The sequence below is a fragment of the Alosa pseudoharengus genome, unplaced genomic scaffold (assembly GCF_046254945.1).
Source record: "Alosa pseudoharengus isolate Yale_2024_CS ecotype anadromous, Long Island Sound unplaced genomic scaffold, YU_APseudo_1.1 YU_APseudo_1.1_scf_9, whole genome shotgun sequence".
In the NCBI taxonomy this organism is placed as follows: Eukaryota; Metazoa; Chordata; class Actinopteri; order Clupeiformes; family Clupeidae; genus Alosa; species Alosa pseudoharengus.
The window spans coordinates 32055485-32077984 of NW_027468881.1; the positions used below are offsets into that span (position 1 = coordinate 32055485).

General features: G+C 45.3%; 1 protein-coding gene across 1 annotated transcript in view; it reads left to right on the forward strand.

Annotated features, from left to right (window-relative positions):
* Window positions 1-22500, forward strand: part of klhdc8b (kelch domain containing 8B) — an 87131-nt gene that overhangs the window by 21738 nt on the left and 42893 nt on the right. The gene's annotated exons all lie outside the window — the stretch shown is intronic.

Below are 22500 nucleotides of genomic sequence, written 5' to 3' on the forward strand. Positions count from 1 at the left end.
ACATAGAGGACGAGAGGGTAAAAATAGAGACCATTACCAAGAGGAGCCGAGCGGGAAGTCTCGCCACCAGCTGCATCTTACACACACACACCCATTTTCTGTGTGTGTGTGTGTCTCTCTCTCTCTCTCTCTCTCTCTCTCTCTCACACACACACACACACAGATACTCTCACACACTGAGAGAGACACACACACACACAGACTCTCTCTCTCTCTGTCAGACACACACACTCTCTCTCTGTCTCACTGTTACAGACACACACACACACACACACACACACACACACACACACACACACAAATGCAGGAGAGCTGTGCTGCTCAGAGCGCTCAGCTCCTCTAGAACTTTTCTATTTTTCCCTCCCTTCACTGCTTTCTTCCTTCTGATCTCCTCCTCCTGTTCCCTGCCTCCCCCCAGAGGAGTGGAGCAGGTAGGCTCCCCACAGGCGCTGTCACACACACACACACACACACACACACACACACACACACACACACACACACACACACACATACACACACACACACACACCTTGAGGCTAGCCAATACTGCTCACACACCTCAACCCCTTTGTGGTTCTTAGGCATTTTTTTTGTGGTTCGGATTTCTTCTTTCTGTCTCTTCTCTTCTTTCTTCTTTTATCCACCTACCCTCTCTGTGTCCTCCTCTCTCTCTCTCTCTCTCTCTCTCTCTCTCTCTCTCTCTCTCTCTCTCCCTCTCTCATCTCCCTTCTTCCCTTCTTCCTTCTCCATCCCCCCTCGGCCTGCCATTCTCTTTTAAAGTGATGAGACTCAGGGCATCTTTCTGAGCGTTGTTACCAGGCAGTTTTGAAATGTGTCTTGGGCGATCATATCACAAGTGGACAGTGGAGACACATTGCCGTTTATACCTGTCTGTTGTGCACACACACACACACACACACACACACACACACACACACACACACACACACACACACACACACACACACACACACACACACACATATATACCTGTATGTTGTGTGTCTCCGAGGTGCACAGCCTTTACTGACCACTTGAATTTCATTACAGCTGTGTGTCCATTGTGAAGTCCACTTTGTCAAGGACCCGTCAGGATGCATTAGCATCTACACTAGAAAGAAATATGTGGGAAATGCATTCCAAACCACCTCTGCAAATGTTTTGAGTCATTTGATCACAATGTGTGTTGGTGCTCATACTGTGTTAAACACTGTCCACCAGTAATCTGACTGCTCTAGATACATGTTATAAAAGCAAATGTTGACACGGTTCCTATCACTCATCACTCAGGATTCCTCATCCTCTCTCTCCCTCTCTCTCTCTCTCTCTCTCTCTCTCTCTCTCTCTCTATCTATCTATCTCTCTCTCTCTCTCCCAACCTGTAATTTGTCTTCATACTCTACAATGAGCTTGGCAAAATGGCATAAATGGCGACCTGTGTGGTACAGTAATTATGTCTCTGTGGTCTCTGCATACATTCAGTTTGTAAATAGGGGATCATTAGTGTGTTTATTTGGTGAAACACCAGCGGAAACATGGGTAGTCGTCTGCCAAGACAGTTGCCCGGTAAACAAGCACAGCCATGCAGGGAGTAATCTGTGGCTTAAAACACATAGATATGATTAAAACTGCACACACACATACACAAATATACACTCACTCACATATGGGTTACACACACAGTCATACGCTTACTCGCATTTACTCATACTCATGCATGCATTCATACACAACACACACACCACAGTAATAATCATCCCTTTCTGTGTTTGTCCTTGCGTCCACCTTCCAAACACACACACACACACACACACACACACACATCACACACACACACACACACACACACACACACACACACACACACCTCTATGTGCCAGTCTTAGCATTGAACCCTGCCTCGGTGTGACTCTGATGTCTATATATAGTGCCTGTCATGTCGACATCAGGTCGGTGTGGCCGAGCCTGGCCTCTGTGATGTGTGATGCCTGATGGCTAATTCACGGCGAGCCCGGCCTCTGTGATGTGTGATGCCTGATGGCTAATTCACGGCGAGGGAGGCGCCGGGCACTGCAGAGGCAGGTGGCTTTTCTCTTATTCTGCCTGATACCTTATTTAGGTGGTGTGTGTGTGTGTGTCGGGGGGGGGGGGGGGGGGGGGGGTTGCGGGGGGTGGAGAGGAGCAATTCACCGCTCCGCTTTCCCAAAATCTCACTTATCATTAATGAGATTACTGACTGGTCTCATTGCGGCACAGTTTCCGTTGAGTGATGATGGTGATGATGCCAACCGGCGTGCTTGTCAGTGAAGCACTGTTTTTGCCCTTTGGAAATGACTAGAATTCTCCCTGAAATGAAATGAAAAATGTCTCTTTTACAAGTGGAAAATGCACTCTGTTGTCATTTCAATATTTGGGCAGAAGAGCAGAGAGCATGTGGTGGTCATTGTTATTAGAGTCTGCTCTTCCTGGGTCCCACTGAGTCCCTCAATGCTGGGGGTGGGGGGGTGGGGGGGGTGAAGGGAGTTGAGGGACAAATAGAACCTTAATAGGAAGAGCTCCACTGCAAGAGAAGCCGCTGTTCTCAAAGTAATGACACACAAGAATTGTTTAAGCCCGGAACCACTGCACCCTTCACATAAACATGTTAGACACTGCATGAGGTCACCCCCAGTATGTCATAGCACCGTTGTTACATTGTAGTTACATAAATAGATGCTAGTTTGTGTAATATAGTGCAGTGGTTCTTAACTGGTGGGTCGGGACCCAAAAGTGGGTCGCGGAACCATTCTGGGTGGGTCGCGGAGCTTGTGGTTAAAAAAAAAGAAGAAATCGCCCATTTCAAATAGACTTAAATTGAGACGAAATGGTGCAGAATCCACAGTGTGCGATGTTCACAATTGCTGGAACATGAGTGAAAATGCCTCAGGATCAGGAGTTGGAGACTTCACAAATGTAATGCCAAACAGCATGTTCCAAACAAATAGGCCTACAGGCACTTCGCCTTTCTTAGCATGTAGCTCACCAAATCTGTTGTCTTGAACGCTATAATATATATATGGGTCGTGACTTCATGAACATGGGAAATTGTGGGTCCCAAAGCCAGACCAGATAAGAACCACTAATATAGTGTAACATACTCAGTAAAAAGGTTACAGTACAGAAATGTTGTAGCCTATTTTTGCTAGAATCTACCTTTGCTAGCAATCTTGTTTAGGAATATGGTTAGAATGTATGTCAGCTTGGACAATTGATATGTTGTTGCACAGGCATAATTAGTCTTTTACATCTTTTGTGTGCTACGTTGATAATAATCACTTAGATTACACTTACAGGCTCAAATTCAGAGGTCCAAGACCCAGGGATGGATTACTGCACGGGCCTACCGGGCCCAGGCCCAGGGGCCCAAGGGGTCAGGGGGCCCTGAAGCCCAAGCCTTTGCATGGAATCATTGCCTCAATATCAACAAATCGGCAATCCCCAAAATGCACCAGAATACAGGAAATCACATCAAACAAATTAAAAAAATTCTGGGAGAGGACCCCCAAACCCCCCCTCCCACATATACGACAAATAGTGGGGGGCCCTTAATACATCTGGGCCCAGGGGCCCAAAAGTTCATAATCCGCCCATGCCAAGACCTGATCTTACTCTTGCACCTCTACAAATTAAATCCTTTAGCGGTATTTTCGCTGTCTGGGTTGGATACCTTGGACGCCTTGGATAAAAGCATTTGCTAAATTTCACTCACTTTACTCTACTTTCCTTTGCAGCTGTTCTCATTCACAGACTTTTTGCTGAATACATCACGCATACCTTTAAGCCCAAGCACAACTAGTGCTACAATGCCTTTCTCATCCAATGCTTGTATCCTCCTGAGGACCCTGCGTCCTTGTATGAGGACATAACATTAAGGCTTTGCAGGACTTTCTACTTCAATATTTATTTTTTTTAAGTATATTTTTTTGGCCTTTTTATGCCTTTAATGATAGTGGCAGTGGAGAGTGACAGGAAGCGAATGGGAGAAAGAGCAAGGGTGGGATCCGGAAAAGACCACGGGGCGGGAATCGAACCCAGGTCGCCGGCGTACGGTGCAGGTGCCCCAGCCAGTTGCGCCACAGCTGGGGCCCTACTTCAATATTTTGAATACATTTCTGTTGCCCTCATTTCATGACAGTTATTTGTACCAGTTATTGGTAATAAAAGCACAATACACTGTATTTGGGAAAAAACAAGATGGCGTCAATATCAACCTACTGTACATATTTTATCAGTGGGCACATGACAACTGTTGTCATGGTAGAGTACCATTGTAATTTATGGGGTTGAAACTTGTTTATTTATGCTTATTAACTCATCCAATGCTTGTATGTCTGTATTGTGTATTGATTGAATGTGTTTGTGAGAGTTACAACACCATTCAAGACATAAGATTGTCTGCTGATACCCTGCCTCGTCAGGAGTTACCATGAGGACTACTGTCTAGTGATTAGTGTCAGAGACTTTCTAATGTGGAGACACAGCACTCAAAAAATCCTTCATAGAAATGCATGGGGTTAGTTTGTAACACCAATATGGCCGTTTCTACACATTTCCCACCCCTTTCTCGTCGACATGTGAATACGTTGAGCCAATCATGTGGTGTCATGTGAATACATTGAGCCAATCATATGGTGTGTTGTGAAGACATCGTGCCAATCATGTGTTGTCAACTCGCCGCTGGAGCAAGATTGGTGTCGTGAAGCCTTGCGCACGCGCATTTCTGCCGAATAGGATGCCCGATGAGTGCCCAAAAATCGTTGCAATATGGCCGCCGAGTGGAGGGACTTGCCTAAAAGGACTTTGTTAGTGTTCCCAGAGTTCTTTGGGGAAAAGTGAGGTTTCTCTAGCCTGTGTGCTGCAGTGGTGTTCTCTCTTTGCACTGATCCACTTAGCCAGTGTCTTCTGTTTTTAGATGAGATCACCTCTGCGCATCTCATGAAGTGATTTAATGTGCTCCCCATCCTCCATCACGCCGATCCCATGTGGCTGATCTCCATATATCTCCCAGCAGGGAGCCACATTATGTAATTGATGCCCTATCTGTTACATAACAAGCTTATTTATTTAATGGACCTCCCTTCCTTTCCCCTATTTTCAAAGATGGAAATGAGTGTCATTAAAGATGTGTGTTTGTTTACTTGAAATATTTGAGTTTCACTGATCATATAGGCCTGTGCTAGTCATTCATCTCAGAACACACCTGGGATCATTAGTGTATTATTTGTGTCTGTTGTTTGTTTGTTGTTTGTATTATGTTTGACTGTGTGTGTGTGTGTGTGTGAGAGAGAGAGAGAGAGAGGAGGAATATGTACAGGCCACCTGTACTGGTACATCTTATCAGCTCGCCAAGTTGTTTGTCTTTGCAGCCACTTGAAAGAGAGAATTTGTATGTGCACGTTTGTGTGTGTGTGTGTGTGTGTGTGTGTGTGATACAAAAAACCTATGCTCTCACTGGATGACCACAAATCTGAATTTGTGCATATTTCCACAGATGCATTTATGTATGAGCATGTACTGTAGTGTGTGAGTAGAATTGGCTTTATCATGTCAAGTCAGGTGCTTACAGGCTTGATACGATATGCAAATCGAGCGTGCAAACGCATAATCATCAATGTCTCTGTGTGTGCGTGTATGTGTGTGCGTGTGTGTGTGTGCGTGTGTGTGTGTATGTGTGTGTGTTGTCTCATATTGTCATAACTCATATTGTATTGATTCTGTGTGTACCAAACCATTTGTCTTAGCACATACATTCCTGAAATCCCTCTCAATAGTTATACCGTATAAAATTGCATATAATGAAATTGCTAGAATGGCGGAACACACTACTCATAGTCTTCCAACTGGCTAACAGACGACAAACTCTCTTTGCTCCTTCGGCTTCTGTTTCTTTTTCTTCCTCTTTCTCTCTCTCTCTCTCTCACTGTCTCTAGCCTAGCACATTCTCTCTAGCCTAACACTCCCTCTCTAGCCTAGCACTCTCTCTTTGGACTAGCTCTCTCTCTGTAGATCAACTCTCTCTCTCAAACCATTGTTTGTATACAACACACATCTCTCTCTCTCTCTCTCTCTCTCTCTCTAGCCTAGCATTCTCTCTCTAGACTAGCTTATGGCCTTGTTGTACACACTTCACACTTGCTGTGCTGTAAGTCATTGGTGACGCATATTTCATCCTCCTCTCCTCCTCGCTCTCCAACAGCAAGTGTCATGGCACATGGTGTGGGTGGGAGATCTTTCCACCAAGTCTTCAGAGACACAATGTATAGGAGAGTATTTTTGTGTAGTGTGCCACTTTAACCCTCCGCCACACGCTAATGTGGGGAGTATTTTTGATAATATTATATATATATTATATTTTTGAATATGAGACAACACACACACACACACACACACACACACACACACACACACACACACATACAGTACCGTTGCCAAGGGCCAAGCACAGCTGTACTGCAGGCGGTCCCCTATATTTAGAACAGCTCTTAATTGGCGAATAGCGCTCGGATCACCAAAGCATAGCAGTTACCACAGGGGGATAGAGAGGAAGAGATGGGAGCCACTATAATGAACAAAATCATCACAGACACCCACCAACCAGCCCTCAGATAGACACAGAGCTCTCATAATGTTGCGTTTATCCAAACAAATACCACTGCTTCGCCATCAAGGGCAGTCGTGTAATGTTTATGCCGAGGACTCGTTTACAAAGCGCATCAGTGGGACAGGGATGGCATGACCATTTAAAGTAGCGGAGGAAATCCTCCTGAGCCCTTAGAGGCATACTGTGTTTTTCATTTTGATTTGATTTGATTTTGTGTGCCTTTCTACCTAATTACCACCAGTGCTATCATGCCTTCCTAATGTAGCTCTTGTATGACTTTGTAGCGTGTCTGTGTTGTTTGAATATGTATGTGTGAGCGGGACAAGAGTTGCTGATGTGACCATTTACAGCAGGGATGGCTCTGCTGGGACATGCTTCAGAGCTGTGAAGGCACGCTGTATCTCTGCTCCTGGCTGTGCTGGGAGAATGTTTCATTATCGGGATAATGTCACTCGATGGGCTCTGCTGCCGCTGATTTCATGCAAAGTTTGTGATTTCCCCCGAGGGAAACTTCAGTGTACTCGTATCGAATTGAATTGAGTTGGAGTTGGATTTTTTTTTTACTCATACCAGCAGGTCACTGTGTTCTGTATTCTTAGTCTTTTGGTGTGTGTGTGTAAAGTGAAACATGTTGGCTATTTTGCTCTGCCACATTTCACACGCCTGTGTATGGATGGAGTCACTAATGAGAGCAATTTATTCTTCCCTAATGACCCAGCACCACCTGGGTATGATGGCAAGACAGGTACGGCTGTTTCAAGAGATGGTGCCAGGTATTTCCATCGACTTGTTTTTCTTTCCCCCTGTCCCCAACTGCTTAGTTGAGATTTGGCAAGTCAAGAAAAAGGAGCAATCACAATCTAGTTTCAGCAGGAGACAGTGGAGGCAGGGGGCCGTCATGTCGGCTCTTGCTGTACAGACAGTTTCACCCCCACTGCTTTATTTTGGCTGTCCATTTGGGAAACTGCGAAGATGCCCTGTCAAAATTGGACCCATGGGTTGATAACATGTCAGCCTTTTTGCTGTCCATTAAAGTTAGGCCTTCCATAGACCAGAGATTTCAGCACTCTTATCACCCCTGCCTTAGCCCTGTACCCTTTTAGAAACACACTCTCACACACACACACACACACACACACACACACAGAGAGAGAGAGAGAGAGTTAGAGAGAGAGAGACCTTCAGCCTCTCCCCTGAGAACTTAGACAGAAACCCAGTCCCCAGTTTAGCAGTGCAGCTCTGAACAAGCAACATTTTCAGACAGCAAAATGTTCTAAGATAGACACTATGGGGCTCAGTATCCAATTATGTTTCTGGAACGAGAGAGAGGAGAGAGAGAGAGAGGAAGAGATACAGATAGAAAGAGGGAGAGAGGAAGAGAGAGAGAGACAAAGCACAGCACTGGCCATCAGGAGACCATGGAGAGGAAACTCAGAATTGTGAGCTGTGTATAATTGGTCTGAGATCACGATGCAATCTCTAATTAATAAGGTGTTAATGAGAGTTCCCAAAAGGCTTTGCGGTATAAAGTATCCTTGAGACGGCGCTCTTGACTGGGATCATTTACTTTGGTTTCCAGACCAGCTGTGGTTCCGGAAATGATGAAGGTTTTTTTTATTATTTGCAGTACTTAGCTCTTAGTGATGCTTGCATGTTGTTGTGGATAGCTGCTTTTATTGTCGGTTTTCTATTATAGTGTCTCATCTCTCTGTATTGTATGTGTGTGTGTGTGTGTGCGTGTGCGTGTGTGCGCGTGCGCGTGTGCATGCGTGTGTTTGTGAGCAAGTGTGAGTAATCAGTGTCCTCAGTAGCCCAAAAATCATTAAAAAGCCTCATATCATGCCTGCTGATTCATTAAAAAGCCTCATATCATGCCTGAAAGGATTGCTAGGATAGTCTCTCTCTCTCTTTCTCTCCCTCTCTTTCTCTATCTATCCATCTAGTCTATCTATTTCTCTCCTCCTCTATCCTCTCTCTGTCTCATTTGATATTTCTCAGTCTCTCACTCTGTCTCTCTCACTTCATCTAGTTCTCCCTTTCTTTCCATCCCTGTCTCATCTGATATTTCTCAGTCTTTTTATCTCTCATTCTTTCTCTTCTCTCCATTCTGCATCCATTCTCCCTTCTACACTCTGTCCATTATTTTTGTCTGTCTTTCACCCGTCTCTCTCTCTCTCTCTCTCTCTCTCTCTCTAGCCCCCCCTTATCTCCCCCTGTTTGGCTGACTGAGTGTCCAGGACGACTGATCACCTAAAATTGCGTTGCCGCTCCTAATAAAAGCACTTTCTAGACAGGCTAGTAATTGCCCTAACCATTTACAGTCTTTTGGCCTCTCGCTCTATCTTTGCTCTCCCTCTCTCCCCTCATTTCCTCTCATTCATCCGCAGGCCAAATGAATCAGAGCCGCTCCTCGACGCTTTTTATCTGCGCCGCTCTGAATCGCTGCGCCCCCGTCTTCATCCTCATCCTCAATCCTCCATTACCTCCTCTTCAGGCCTTCTTTCTTCCTCTCTACCTGTTCTCCTCTCTCTTTCTCTCTCTCTCCTCTTTCTTTGCTCTTGCTCACCCTCTCTCTCCCCTCTTTCTGGCTCTCTCTCTCTCCCTCCTTTTCTCTTTCCTCTTTCTACCACACGCTCTCCATCTGCCTCTTTCTCTCTCTTTCTTTGCTCTAGTTCAGCCTCTCTCTTCCCTCTTTCTGCCTCTCCCTCCCTCTCTCCCTCCCTTTCTCTTTCCTCTTTCTATCTCTCTTCTCTCTCTCTCTCTATCTTCCTCTCTCTCCTCTTTCTCTCTGGCTTTCTTTTGGAGGACTAGCTCTCAGCCGGCACAATAGATGTGCGATTGGGAGCATTCAGAGAGCCTGAATACTCCAGTGTTGTCCAGAGTGGTGGCCCTTTCAGCGGCGATGTCGGCTTTGCTCTCGGTGGAGACGTATGAGGGCGGTATTTAACGAACGCGGGTGAATCAGAGCTGGCCCCAGTGGCTCCTGGATGCTGCGGAGCTAATGGTGACAGCGCCTGGTTAAGCTTGTCACTGGGGCCTCTGAATGCTGCACTTAGCAAGGGCAGAGTCCAACTTGCATCATCATGCGGCAAATTGAGCTATGGGTTTTATCTCGCCATCTGAAAGTGAGAGAGTGTGAGAGTGTATGTATGTGAGAGAGAGGGTGTGTATGTGTTATTGTGTGTGTGTGTGTGTGTGTGTTTGTTTGTGTATAAGAGTGTGTGTGTGTGTGTGTGTGTGTGTGTGTGTGTGTGTGTGTGTGTGTGTGTGTGTGTATGTGTGTGTGTTTGTGGATAAGTGTGTTTGTGTGTGTGTGTCTGTCTGTCTGTCTGTGTGTTTGTCGATAAGTGTGTGTGTGTGTGTGTTTGTGTAAGTGTGTGTGTGTAGGGGTGTCTGTCTGTTTGAGAGATGGAGAGGTAAAAAGGAAAGCTGCTCTCACGCTCCACGATTCCCAGCCATCTGTCTTGTTCTACTCCACTGGAGACGCAGTCCCTCTTGGTTGCCAGGGCGAAATATCGCTTAACGATTTCATCAGACCTCTGATTAGCGAGCCTCCCAAAGCAAACACACGCCCACTAGACATGGAGAGGACTGTCATTTAAGGCACAGACAGATGCCAATTGTGTGTGTGCGGTTGTGTGTGAGTCACAGAGAGAGAGACCGAATCTGTGTATGTGCGTCCGTGTGTGTGTGTGTGTGTGTGTGTGTTGGCACATTTGTAAGTGTTTCTATGTATTGTGTACTTAGTGTATGCATTCATAATCTGTGGTGCTTATCAGAGTAGCTATTAGATGATACGCTCTCTCTCTCTCTCTTTCTCTCTCTCTCTCGCTTGTTTACTGGTTGAAATATTTCTGTGAACTGAGTGTGACTTTGTACTTCTAATACTTTTTGGTGTTCTGTTTCTGAGATGATGAAATAATGGCTTGTTCTTAGCTTATTTTCTGACTTGGCTGATATCCATTTCGCTTCAAAGCAGAACGAATATTTCCTTCCCAGGCTCTTGTGTCCTATTACAGTGCTTTCTATCAGAACTCCACAGAAGAAATATGTCCTGGTTGAATCATGAGTTGTGCAGGCCATGGTCCAGTGAGTGCAGCATTTCAAATGACAGGCATATACTGTACAAGGCACCAGGGTGTCTCTGTGTGTATGTGTGTGTGTGTGTGTGTGTGTGTGTGTGTGTGTGTGTGTGTGTGTGTGTGTGTGTGTGTGTGTGTGTGTGAAAGAGAGTGTGTGTGTGTGTGTGTGTGTGTGTGTGTGTGTGGTTTAGCATTTTTTTTGTCTCCGAGTGTCACCAAGTGTGTGTGTAAGTGTGTATTATTGTGTGTGTGTATGTGTGTGTGTGTGTGTGTGTGTGTGTGTGTGTGTGTGTGTCTGGTGTTTTTCCACCTGATGATGCTCTCCCCTCTGAATGCGGGAATATTGAGTGTGTGTTCCCTTGTCATTATGTGTGGAATGAGGGCTGCTGCTGTGTCTCTTTGATTACACAGAGCTGTCAGCGGCAAGATGCGGTGCCACGGCCGCAGGTAACAGCACACTGCCAGCCATGCCTCCTGGGGATATAATGAGCATGTTGATATATTCACTTTTCTATTTTGAAATCTCTCTCTCTCTCTCTCTCTCTCTCTCTCTCTCTCTCTCTCTCTTAACCGCCTCTCCCTTTTCTCTTTCCCACTCTCTTACCCCCTGTCTCTCTCTGTCTCTCTCTCTTTCTATGTATGTGTGTGTGTGTGTGTGTGTGTGTGTGTGTGTGTGTGTATGTGTGTGTGTGTGTGTGTGTGTGTGTGTGTGTGTGTATGTGTGTGTGTGTGTGTGTGTGTGTGTGTGTGTGTGTGTGTGTGTGTGTGTGTGTGTGCATAATTGGATTGACTGGGCAGTTTGCCCTTTATATGTGCAATGTTTGTTGATTGGAGTGTGTAAGTGAGCTGTAGTATGTGTATTTGTGGTTAGGTGAGAGGCTTGGTGTTTTTGTGGTGTGTGTGTGTGTGTGTGTGTGTTTCACTGATTAGATGAGAGTGTGTGTGTTTAATCACCTTCTGTACATCCGCGACCCAGGCTTATCAGTCTGTCACTTAGAATGTGTCACTCTCTTGTCAATATTTATCAAACAAGCCCACACACAAATGAACGTTTGAGTCTCTCCTCTCTATCTTTTTACATATATGTGTATAGTATAGTGTGTGTGTGTGTGTGTGTGTGTGTGTGTGTGTGTGTGTGTGTGTGTGTGTGTGTGTGTGTGTGTGTGTGTGTGTGTGAGTGTGTGTGTGTGTGTGTGTGTGTGTGTGTGTGTGTGTATGCAATTCTCTCCTCTCTATCTCTCACATATGTGTAGTATGTGTGTGTGTGTGTGTGTGTGTGTGTGTGTGTGTGTGTGTGGGTGTGTGTGTGTGTGTATGTGTGTGTGTGTGTGTGTGTGTGTGTGTGTGTGTGTGTGTGTGTGTGTGTGTGTGTGTGTGTGTGTGTGTGTGTGTGTGTGCGTTAACCCTCATCATCCCCTGCCAGTCTGACTCTCACCTGAGCCGTCTGTCTGCAGCTCTCTCACACCTCAGCTCCTCGAGCTGTTGCCGCTTAGACGCCGATAATGAGAAGCCTCCTCAGACAGACACTGTGTTTGTTATGACTGAGCAGGAATCTCGTTAAAGTGCAGTTGTACGCGAGCAGAACAGGGCCAGGCTAATGACGAGCAAATGAGCAGATGTACAGATTATGATGAAGCACTTTTCCAGAGCTCACAATGGAGGATTCTCAATTTGGAGGTTATTTCAAGGAAATCATCAGGTTGTTTAGATTCAAATCCCGTCTGTGCACACAAGCGACACTAAATCACAAACACTTCTCTGATTCATTGAGACTAATGTCTGTGTGATGATCTGATGTTTGTCTATAAGTCTCAACCAAAGCTTGACTCATGTGCACTTTTAACAGTGCAGTATGTGTCTGATGGAGAGCACCGCACAGTTGAGGGTCTCCCATAATATTGCTTCACCTATACTATGATTATGTACTACTGCTTCACAAGGGCTGATTGCTCATCCACCTCCATTGTGAAGCTCTTTGTCAGGCATTGAAAGGCACTTAAAGGTTTCAGTTCATGACAGCTCTCCCCTCTGTGTAGCTGATGCGGCGAGCTTTATGTGCGCCCCTCTTCTCTCTGCTCGGATCTCGTATAGCAGCCTTGCTTTGTTCAGCTCACCCTGCCCTCCAACAGCAGCCTCTCAGATAGCGCTCATTAGATACCCCGGGACACAGACCGAGGCCAGCGTGTGGCGAGCCCAGCGAGTGAGCGAGCGGATTGGCTAGACAGGGGCCCCTGCAGGGGTCAGACGGAGCTGGAGTGGCATTGTCAGATGTCCTCTCTCGTTGCATCTCATGCCCGTTTCTGGCTGCCAGGGACAGCAAGGAGCAGAGGGGTCAGCTGCCCTTCCATTGGCACAGTTTCTGGCCTCTTGTGGTTGCGTTATATAGCCCTTTTCTGTATTAGCATGGATTGCCACAGATGAAATCTTCTGTTTTGTTTTTTTACCCCCCCCCTCTCTTTATTCCCCGTCATTGCCCCTGTCACTTCTGACTGTCTCTTCTCTCCTCCTCGGAGTGGAAAAAAAGGGGAGTGTTGGGGGCTTTGTTCTGACGGAGTCGTCATCGATTCCCGACACCCTTAAGCTTTCCCCCAAGAGCGAGGATAAAAGCAGGGCCTTGAGAAGAGAGGAGAGGAGCAGAGGCCAGATAAGACTGACTGTGAAGAAGTAGAAGATGGATGAGTAGAATAGAAAACTAGGATAGGAAAAAAAATGAAAGCAGGGGAGAGGGCACTAGATGAGGGTATATAATGAGGAAAGACGTGGCAGTAGCAATGCCCTTAGTACTAACAACAGACCAACGATTAACAGAGAGCGGGAGGGAGATAGAGATGGCAGGGTAGAATATAATTGGAATGGAGAAGAGAGACCAGATGTGTTTTAATTGGGATGTAAGAAAGAAGGTCTGGAGGAAGGGGGTTTCTTTAAACAAGTTAAAAAACGCATTGTGATGAGATACCTGTAGACAGGTGAGGAGAGTACTTTTCATTTACATTTCAACTAACAATGGAGATGAAGAGATCAAGAGATGGAGAGAGAGAGAAAGTAATAAAGATGAGAAGAGTGGTGGATAACACCTCCTTTACCTTTTGCACACTTCCCCATTTATATGCTTCAGCTGCTCATATAAGCCATGTGTTGAATATGTAGCAATAGCTTATCTGTGCCTGTGTCACCAGTCTACCATTCCCCACTAATGCATGAAACGTTAAATGCATGAACACCCTCCCCTCCCACCCTCAGGTAGCTCTCTATTCAGCTCATTATCTGACCCTCTCATAAATACACTTTATGTAGCCACTTTTGGGAATGAAGAGCTGGCGATTACCTTCTCACTTCTGCACCTCTCCTGTTCATACCTGCCATGTGTTGTTATGAGGGGATGCAGGCGTGTTCCTCGTGGCAGGCAGGGAGGGGGAGAGATTTCACTGTGCTGGGCTCATGTTGTAATTCGCTGGCACTGGACATAGGATGTGGTCAGTAAAGCAGCAAAATAGGATGACCTTGTTTCTGAAAAGTAAAGGGTTGTTATTTTGAGGCATGAGTAATGAAAACAGTCTAACTATTATCTAAACAGTCTAACTACATGAGAGAGAGAGAGAGAGAGAGAGAGAGAGAGAGAGAGAGAGAGAAAGAGAGAGAGAAAAAGGAGAGGGGAGGTTATGCCTCAGAAATGAGAGTGACGTTAGGGTGGAGTGTGTGTGTGGGGGGGTCTATTCTACAGTAACCCCGGCTGAGAGCTGATTTAATATGGTTGTGATGGTTGAGGGGGGATGGGATTAAGTTGTGCTCTCCTGCAGACAGCACAGATTATGTTTACTGCCTCGTGATGAAAGGTTGACATTCCCGGGAATCCAATCAGGAGACGTGTTGAGGGGAACCCGTCTGTCCTCTGCCTCTTCTGTCTGCCTTCTGCCCTCTGTCTGAAAGACTTCTTTTGCCCTGAGGGCATTGCCAGTGACCCCTTAGGTGAACTGGTAATAAACTATTAAAATAAGTGCCCTGCTTGCCCCTGAATACTCTGTGACAAATGCATCAAGGAGATCTTTAAGTATGGTTGTCAGTCATGTCAGTTTTTTAGAAGCATCTTAAAAATAATTGTTTGGCTGATTCATTTCCAGAATCAGAATCAGATTTATTTGGCCAAAGTCAGTTAGCACGATGACAACGCACAATATACGGACAATAATGCAATGTATAGACAATATAAAAAAGTGATCACCCGGAGAGAAGAAATGCTCTTTTATGATTGGCTGGTGGGGTGGCTATTAATGCTGAATAACAGGACACCATATTGCCTCAGGTACTCTGGGCTGTACCTGGCCCTGGGACTGCATGTATCAAAGGTCAGCTGGTGCCTGACCAGGCTCCTTTTCGTTTGAACTACAGTATAAAGGCCATTTGAGGCTTTTTTCTGTTGCTGTTTGTGGCCTGTTTTTGATGATTAATTCTCAAATCCAGTCATAGTTTATTATTGTTTCTAACAGAGTGCACATTGCTGAAGAGCAGGGTATTGCTTCTGCTAAGAGCTGCCCTTGGTGTCTATCATTTAAAGTGTTCACTTTTTGATCCTTTCTGGGTCAAGTGAAGCGACACAGGCCTTGACGCGAGCTTAACCTTTTCAAAGTGCTTATTGACTTTGTCAGGTCCGAAACACAAAAGTAAGATCCTTTATTCTGGTCCCCTTCTGCTCTGTTCCTGACTCAGCCTGCCCTGGCAACAACTCTCCAGCAATTGTAGGCATATTTCGAGAGCTAATAATGATATAGCGGCTATTGATCAGCCTGCCAGTGGACTGAGCAAAGTGCCCTTTAAATGCCAGCGTGGGCGTCGCCACTTTATCTCTCCTGGCGCCGCGCAGCGCAGAGAGGGGAGCTGCGCGGTCAGTGACAAAGCCCTCATCGTCAAGGGCCGCTTTATAAAGCGCTGGCTACCGGTGCAGATCGCTGGCTGCCGCGATCTTCTTTATTGTCTTCATCTTCAACACGATCCTTATCATCGTCACCATCGTTTCATGTGCATTTATGGCCCTGTTCTTTCAGCAAATGGTCCTCATCAAGATCATCATCATCTTCATCATTTCATGAACATTTACATGCCTGGTCGTTCAGCAAATACAGGTGCATCTCAGAAAAATAGAATATATAGTGGAAAAGTTATTTTTGTACATAATTTATTTAAAAAAGTGAAACTTTCATATAATCTAGTCTCATTACACATAAAGTAAAATATTTCAAGCCTTTTTTGTTTTAATCTTGCTAATCTAGATGATGCTGTATTATACATTTTTTATTCTAATATTTTGAGATGCTGAATGTTTTATTTCCATGAGCTATAATGTCGACCTGAGAAGTGCTCTGATCAGCTAATAAAGTTAAAACACTGGCAATGACTGGCATGAGCCTTTAATCTCCCAATCTGGTCAGGCCAATGGACTTTTCCAAATGTTCTGAGATGCACCTGCTTGTTTTCTTCTTCCCAGGCATCTTCACCATCATCATAGTCATTGTCACTGTTGATATTTTCATCGTAAAAGTCATAGCATTTTCATGCCTGGTCATTCCATCAAATGTGTTTGTCCACCCTTCTCTGGCCTGGGTTCTTCCTGACTGCTTGAATCCTGTCTGGTCTGGTCTGTCTGTTTATTAAAAACGCTTCTTCTTGTCCCCTCAGTTCTCAATTTCACCCTTCGCCAGACCACTTAAGCTCACTACTCTGTATGTGTGTGCATGTGTGTGTGTGTGTGTGTGTGTGTGTGTGTGTGTGTGTGTGTGTGTGTGTGTGTGTGTGTGTGTGTGTGTGTGTGCCCCTCGCCTGTCTGCTGCTTGCCAGACTCTGGCTCCAGCTTAGTGGACACTGACCCAGCCTGCTCCAGCCTGGTGATGCGGTTATGTGTTTTAGTCATAAATGTATAATGGTTTATAAATCTTATTTTTAGTCATAAATGTATAATGGTTTATAAATGTATAATGGTTTATACATCTTATTTTTTGAATATTGTTAGTTTATGATGAATAATATGACCTTATGATTGTTGATGATGATCAATGAAGACAGTGAAGCTGTTGATGATCGTGATGATTGTTATAGTAAAGATGATGATGATGATGATGAGAGATACATATAAATGTATTGATCCTTTCAGAAATTCATCTTGCACCATACAGCTTGTCAGATAGACAAACAACAGACATCAACAAGATCCACTAACCCCCCCCCCCCCCCCAAAAAAAAAAAAAAACTCCACACAACAAAAATACACAACACCAATGATCTCTACATTATAACACGGTGTGGTATTATTAGTACCAATGTCAACAGTGAAGTGCAATATCATCAGTGGCATTTTAATATAATGCCAGAGTGCAGCATTATCACACAGAGAGAATCAAATTGTTTTCCCTTCCTAACTTATTCAACAGTGTAATTAATGATTGTAGGGATGAATGCTCTGGATGATGGTGATTGCAGCTGTGATGATGATGATGATGATGATGATGATGAAAGGGATTGCAATAATGAGGACGACAACAACGGTGATGATGAAGATTATAATGAGGATGATGAAGATGATGAGGGTGGTGATGAAGATGATGGTTTCAAATGAAGGAGTATGATGAGACCAGTGATGGTTACAAAGATGACCTTTATGATGATGACGACATTGATGACAGTGCCGATGATGGTGATGTTATTGATGACGATGCCAGTGATTACAAAGATGATGACGACATTGATGACAACGCTGATGACAGGGCTGATAGCGATGTTACTGATGCTGTCGTGCCCAGTAGCAGTAATGATGATGATGCTTGTCTACCCTCTGCATCTCTCCCGGCCCCACCACCCCTCCAGCCTCAGTGCTGCTCCAGCTCAGCTGGGCCAGTGAGCTCTCTCAGTCGCTCTCTCCGTCGCTCTCTCAGTCGCTCTCTTAGTCGCTCAGTGGGGTGAAGGGGGGGAGGGGGTGCAGGGGGCAGAAAGGAAAACAATATGCCTGATTGCATGAAGGTGAGCAGCCGCAGGTGGTCAGCTTAATAGGAGGGTTTCTCTCTGATTTTGGTTGCCAGCTTTGCACCGGCTGAGTGTGTGTTAGGGATTGTGTGTGTATGTATGTATGTGTTTGAGTGTCTGTGTCTGTGTGTGTAAGTGTGCGCAAGTGTGTGTGTGTGAATGTTTGTGTGTGTGTGTGTGTATTAGAGTGTATGTGGATAAATGTATGCATCTGGATTTGAGTTTACACATGTATCTGTCTGTGTATGAATGTGTAAGTTTCTGTGTGTGTGTGTGTGTGTGTGTACTGTATGCGTGTATGTGTGTGTGTGAGAGAGTGTGTGTGCATGTGTGTGTGACAGTGTGTGTGCATGTGTGTGTGTGTGCGTGCGTGTGTCTGTGTGTGTGCATGTGTGTGTGCGTGCAAGCATGTGTGTGAGAGAGTGTGTGCATTTGTGTGTGTATGAGAAAGTGTGTGCATTTGTGTGCGTGTGCGTGTGTGTGTGTGTGCGTGTGTGTGTGTCCTTGGTCTGAACTGTATAGCACTGTAGGGAGGAGAGTGTGTACCCTGACACCATTAGATTGCCTGCCACAGAACCGCTTCCTAATTGTCACTGGGTGCGCTTGCAGTTGCCATGGCGTCTCCAAGGGAGATGGGCAGAGATCAGAGTGGCGGTGCCCTAATTAGATGTGACTGTGTGATTGGGGCTGTGAAGTCTCAGGGGAGATCTGTGTGTGTGTGTGTGTGTGTGTGTGTGTGTGTGTGTGTGTGTGTGTGTGTATGTGTGTGTGTGTGTGTGTGTGTGTGTGTGTGTGTGTGTGTGAAAGTGTGAGTGTGTGTGTGTATGTGTGTGTGTGTGTGTGTGTGTGTGTGTGTGTGTGTGTGTGTGTGAAAGTGTGAGTGTGTGTGTGTGTGTGTGTGTGTGTGTGTGTGTGTGTGTGTGTGTGTGTGTGTGAAAGTGTGTGTGAAAGTGTGAGTGTGTGTGTGTGTGTGTGTGTGTGTGTGAAAGTGTGTGCATGTGTGTGTGTGTGTGTGTGTTTGTGTGTCTTGGGATAGATTTAGGGGGCAGCTGTGGAGCAGATGCTAAATAGATAGGTAGCAGAAGGAGTTGAGAAGCCATTGTGAACGATCCGTGGATGCTGTTGTTGATGAGTGTTTGATAGCTCCATCAGTGCTGCCAGTCCCCAACCGGGTCCTCTTCGATCTCTATTTGTCTTTGTCAGACTCCTTACTTTTGCCTCCACAGTCAACAATCTGAACCTTGCGGAGCTGCATACAGTATGCAACTGCAGCACTCACCATTCTGACGTACGAACTGTCAGACAAGAGCAGAAGAACATGAGACTCCTGTTGTCTCAGGGCTAGTTAGCACACTTCATAATTGATTATATTGCCAACTTGCTTCCACGGAGTGGTAAAGTAGGGGCTCACTGGAGTCCTTAATGCCTTTGTGTTTCTGTTCTGCCACACTCCCTGGCATTAAACTGTGATGATCATGGACATGCCAGGTGTTCCACATCACTTTGTGAGAAATGCAGGAGCCCCTCTTTGGCCAAGTGGAAAAGAATCTTATATAGGCCTTTTCACACAGAGATCACGCTAAATTTGCGGGAAGAGGGGACATCTTTTTGCCGTCTTTTTGTGTCTGAAAGCGAGGTGAAAATTTGCCGGAGTGTTCCTATGGCCTAAGTATATAAGTATAAGTATATATGCTCTTTTTGATCCCGTGAGGGAAATTTGGTCTCTGCATTTATCCCAATCCGTGAATTAGTGAAACACACTCAGCACACGGTGAACACACAGTGAGGTGAAGCACACACTAATCCCGGCGCAGTGAGGTGCCTGCAACAACAGCGGCGCTCGGGGAGCAGTGAGGGGTTAGGTGCCTTGCTCAAGGGCACTTCAGCCGTGCCTACTGGTCGGGGTTCGAACCGGCAATCCTCCGGTTACAAGTCTTACCTTGTACAACTGAAGACTGACAGTCTAAACCAGACAGCTGATTGTTTAAGCAATACAAGATAAACATGGAGTCGTCTTGATTAAGTATACAAATGGATTCCCAGACATTATCGTCCAACAGCTAGAATATATTCACGGCAACCACAAGCTAATATTTTGAAGTATTTAGATTTCATACACTTTTGAACTTTTGTTCATGTGTGTGTTTTTTATGTGTGATATATTTGCCTAAGAACATCTGAGCTGGTTTAGTCAATGTGTTTGGTTAATAGCTGTTGGATGTTCGTTAATAAGGCTGTCATACTTTACACAGAACTGCAGACAGTTGCCCCATGAAGGCCTATTAAGCAGCCTTTTGAAGTCTAAGCTACAGTACAGTGCGAGGTGTGGAATCCTGGGGGAATATCAACCTGTGGTTTGGGATTTTTTTCCTTCTTCCCTTTTTTTAATCCGCTTTGTCTTGTTCCTTCCCTTACAAAGACACACTTTTATGTGCTATGGCAGGTGGTCTTGCTGTTATTCCTTCCCTTCGGTTCTCTCTCTCTAGTACACTAGTATTTTGCCACACTGTCTAGCTAAATTATGTATTAGAATTTTGAGTGACAGTCTTTTCCTTTGAGGTTCTGTGCTGCAGATTTGCCCTGATGACACTATAATGAGGGAGCAGGAGACCGAGGGAAGGACTCTCTCTGTGTGTGTGTGTGTGTGTGTGTGTGTGTGTGTGTGTGTGTGTGTGTGTGTGTGTGTGTGTGTGTGTGTGTGTGTGTGTGTGTGTGTGTTTGTGTGTGTGTGTATGTGACACTACATTTTGTATGAGACACTACATTTTGTACTACATTTGTATGAGTACAGATTTCAGATTTAATTATAGTGTGTGTGTGTGTGTGTGTGTGTTTCAGTGTGTGTGTGTGTGTGTTTGTGTGACTGTCTAAGAGACCCCCCAGTGCAGAGATTATTACAGTGATGTGAAATAGAAAGTTGACAGAAGAAGACAGACATCTTGCATTTTTGCTACCACCTCTTCCTCATCCCACCCCCCCCCCACCCCCCCCCCCCACCCCCGCTGCATCTCAGAAGCCCATCCCTTAACAGGCATAGCGGGGTCAGACAGGGTCAGAGGGTAGTGCTAGTTGATAGAGGATGGCAGGCTTTTTTGTTGTCTCACCCCTCTCTTGTGACATTATTGTATTACACACACACACACACACACAGATACATACACACACACATACATACACACACACATACACATACACACACACACACACACACACACACACACACACACACACAGTGGCCCTTACTGCACATTCAGTCCCCTTACTGCACACTCAGTCATCATTAGTGTGTTGTCAATGCCTCTGTCCTAGTGAGACAGTGAGAGCCCTGAGTCAGCAACACACCCTGGCAGCACACCAGAGAAGGGCAGAGGAGGAGAGGAGAGGGAAGGAGAGAAGAGGAGAGGGGGTGTGTGTGTATATGTGTTGGGTGTGGGGGGTTGGTTATCAGCAGGAAAGTATTTGAAGCCATGCAAAGCAGAGGAACAAGAGAGACTCTTTAGATGTCATCTTCAGAACTTGCATTGTGAAAAGATGTTTTCTCTGGGTCTTGATGCCTTCCAAAGGCTTGGTGAGCACTTTCACTACACCTTTTGATATCCTGCATTGTTAATGCCACTTGCATTTCTGATTGAATAGTACTTAGTTCTTAGTACTTATCTACCACTCTACAGTACCATACATGTTCTCTATTCTACCTTAACCTGAAGGTAACTTCAAGTGTGCTGTTAGTCTTTTGACTTTATTCCTTAGCCTATTTCCATATTTCTTCTCCTCTCTTGTATGTGTGTCTCTTCTTCTGTCAGTTTCTCTTTGTGTATAATATTCCTCTGTGATTTAATTCGGTGCTTGACATCTGTGCAGAGCTCTCTCTCTCTCTCTCTCTCTCTCTCTCTCTCTCTCTCTCTTCACCCTCCCTTTCCTCTCACTTTTAGATCCCCCTTTGTATTCCCCTCTCTCTTTCTATCTCTCTCTTTCTCACGTATTCACTCCTCTTTCTTATCTTCCTCTTCCTTCTCTCACTCTTCCTCTCTCCTCAGTCTCCTCCCTGTCCTTCTTTCGCTGCCTGCTGGGGACGATGAACCTGCTGAGCTGGTTGTTTTTTTAATCTCCTTTTTAATATTATAATGGCACTGCGGCACTTTGTTTGGACTTGTCCTCTGCAACTTTCCTCCAAAGGTCACCGAATGGCTCATATGTACCGTTGGCTTTGTAAACCGAGAATTCCTTTGGCCAGCGTTGGCACGGCTACATAAAAGCCCATAATTCTCAGTTGACCTGTCTCGTGCCTCTGGGATTTCTGGATCTTGCCTTTGTCGTGAGATCTGTCTGCCATGGCCTTCCCGAAAAGCAATCTTTGCGTTGCTGTTTAGTTCCCCCCCAACTCTGAAGGGCGAAACTGATGTCAGTGGAAAATTTCCACTGTTCTCTAGGGAGACTACACAATAGGTTTCATGGGGGTCAAACTCAAATACAAACCAACGTACAGAAATAGCCTGAAAATGATCTTCAGAGACTGCCTGAGAAGTCTCAGGGGCAAGCAGAGCAGTCCACATCAGAGCTGATATAAATTTAAAGTTCTGCTTGAATGAATCAGTGTCTTGAAAAATGGGAGATTGTGTTTGAAGAACTGAGCACACTCTCACATCCTCTCTGTGTATCTCTGCCTCCTCCACGGAGGTTGTCTACCAGTCGTAACCAGTCATACTCATTTTGAATGCCCGCCATCGCTTAATTTACTCTATATAGTCTGTACTCCTCTTCCTAAGC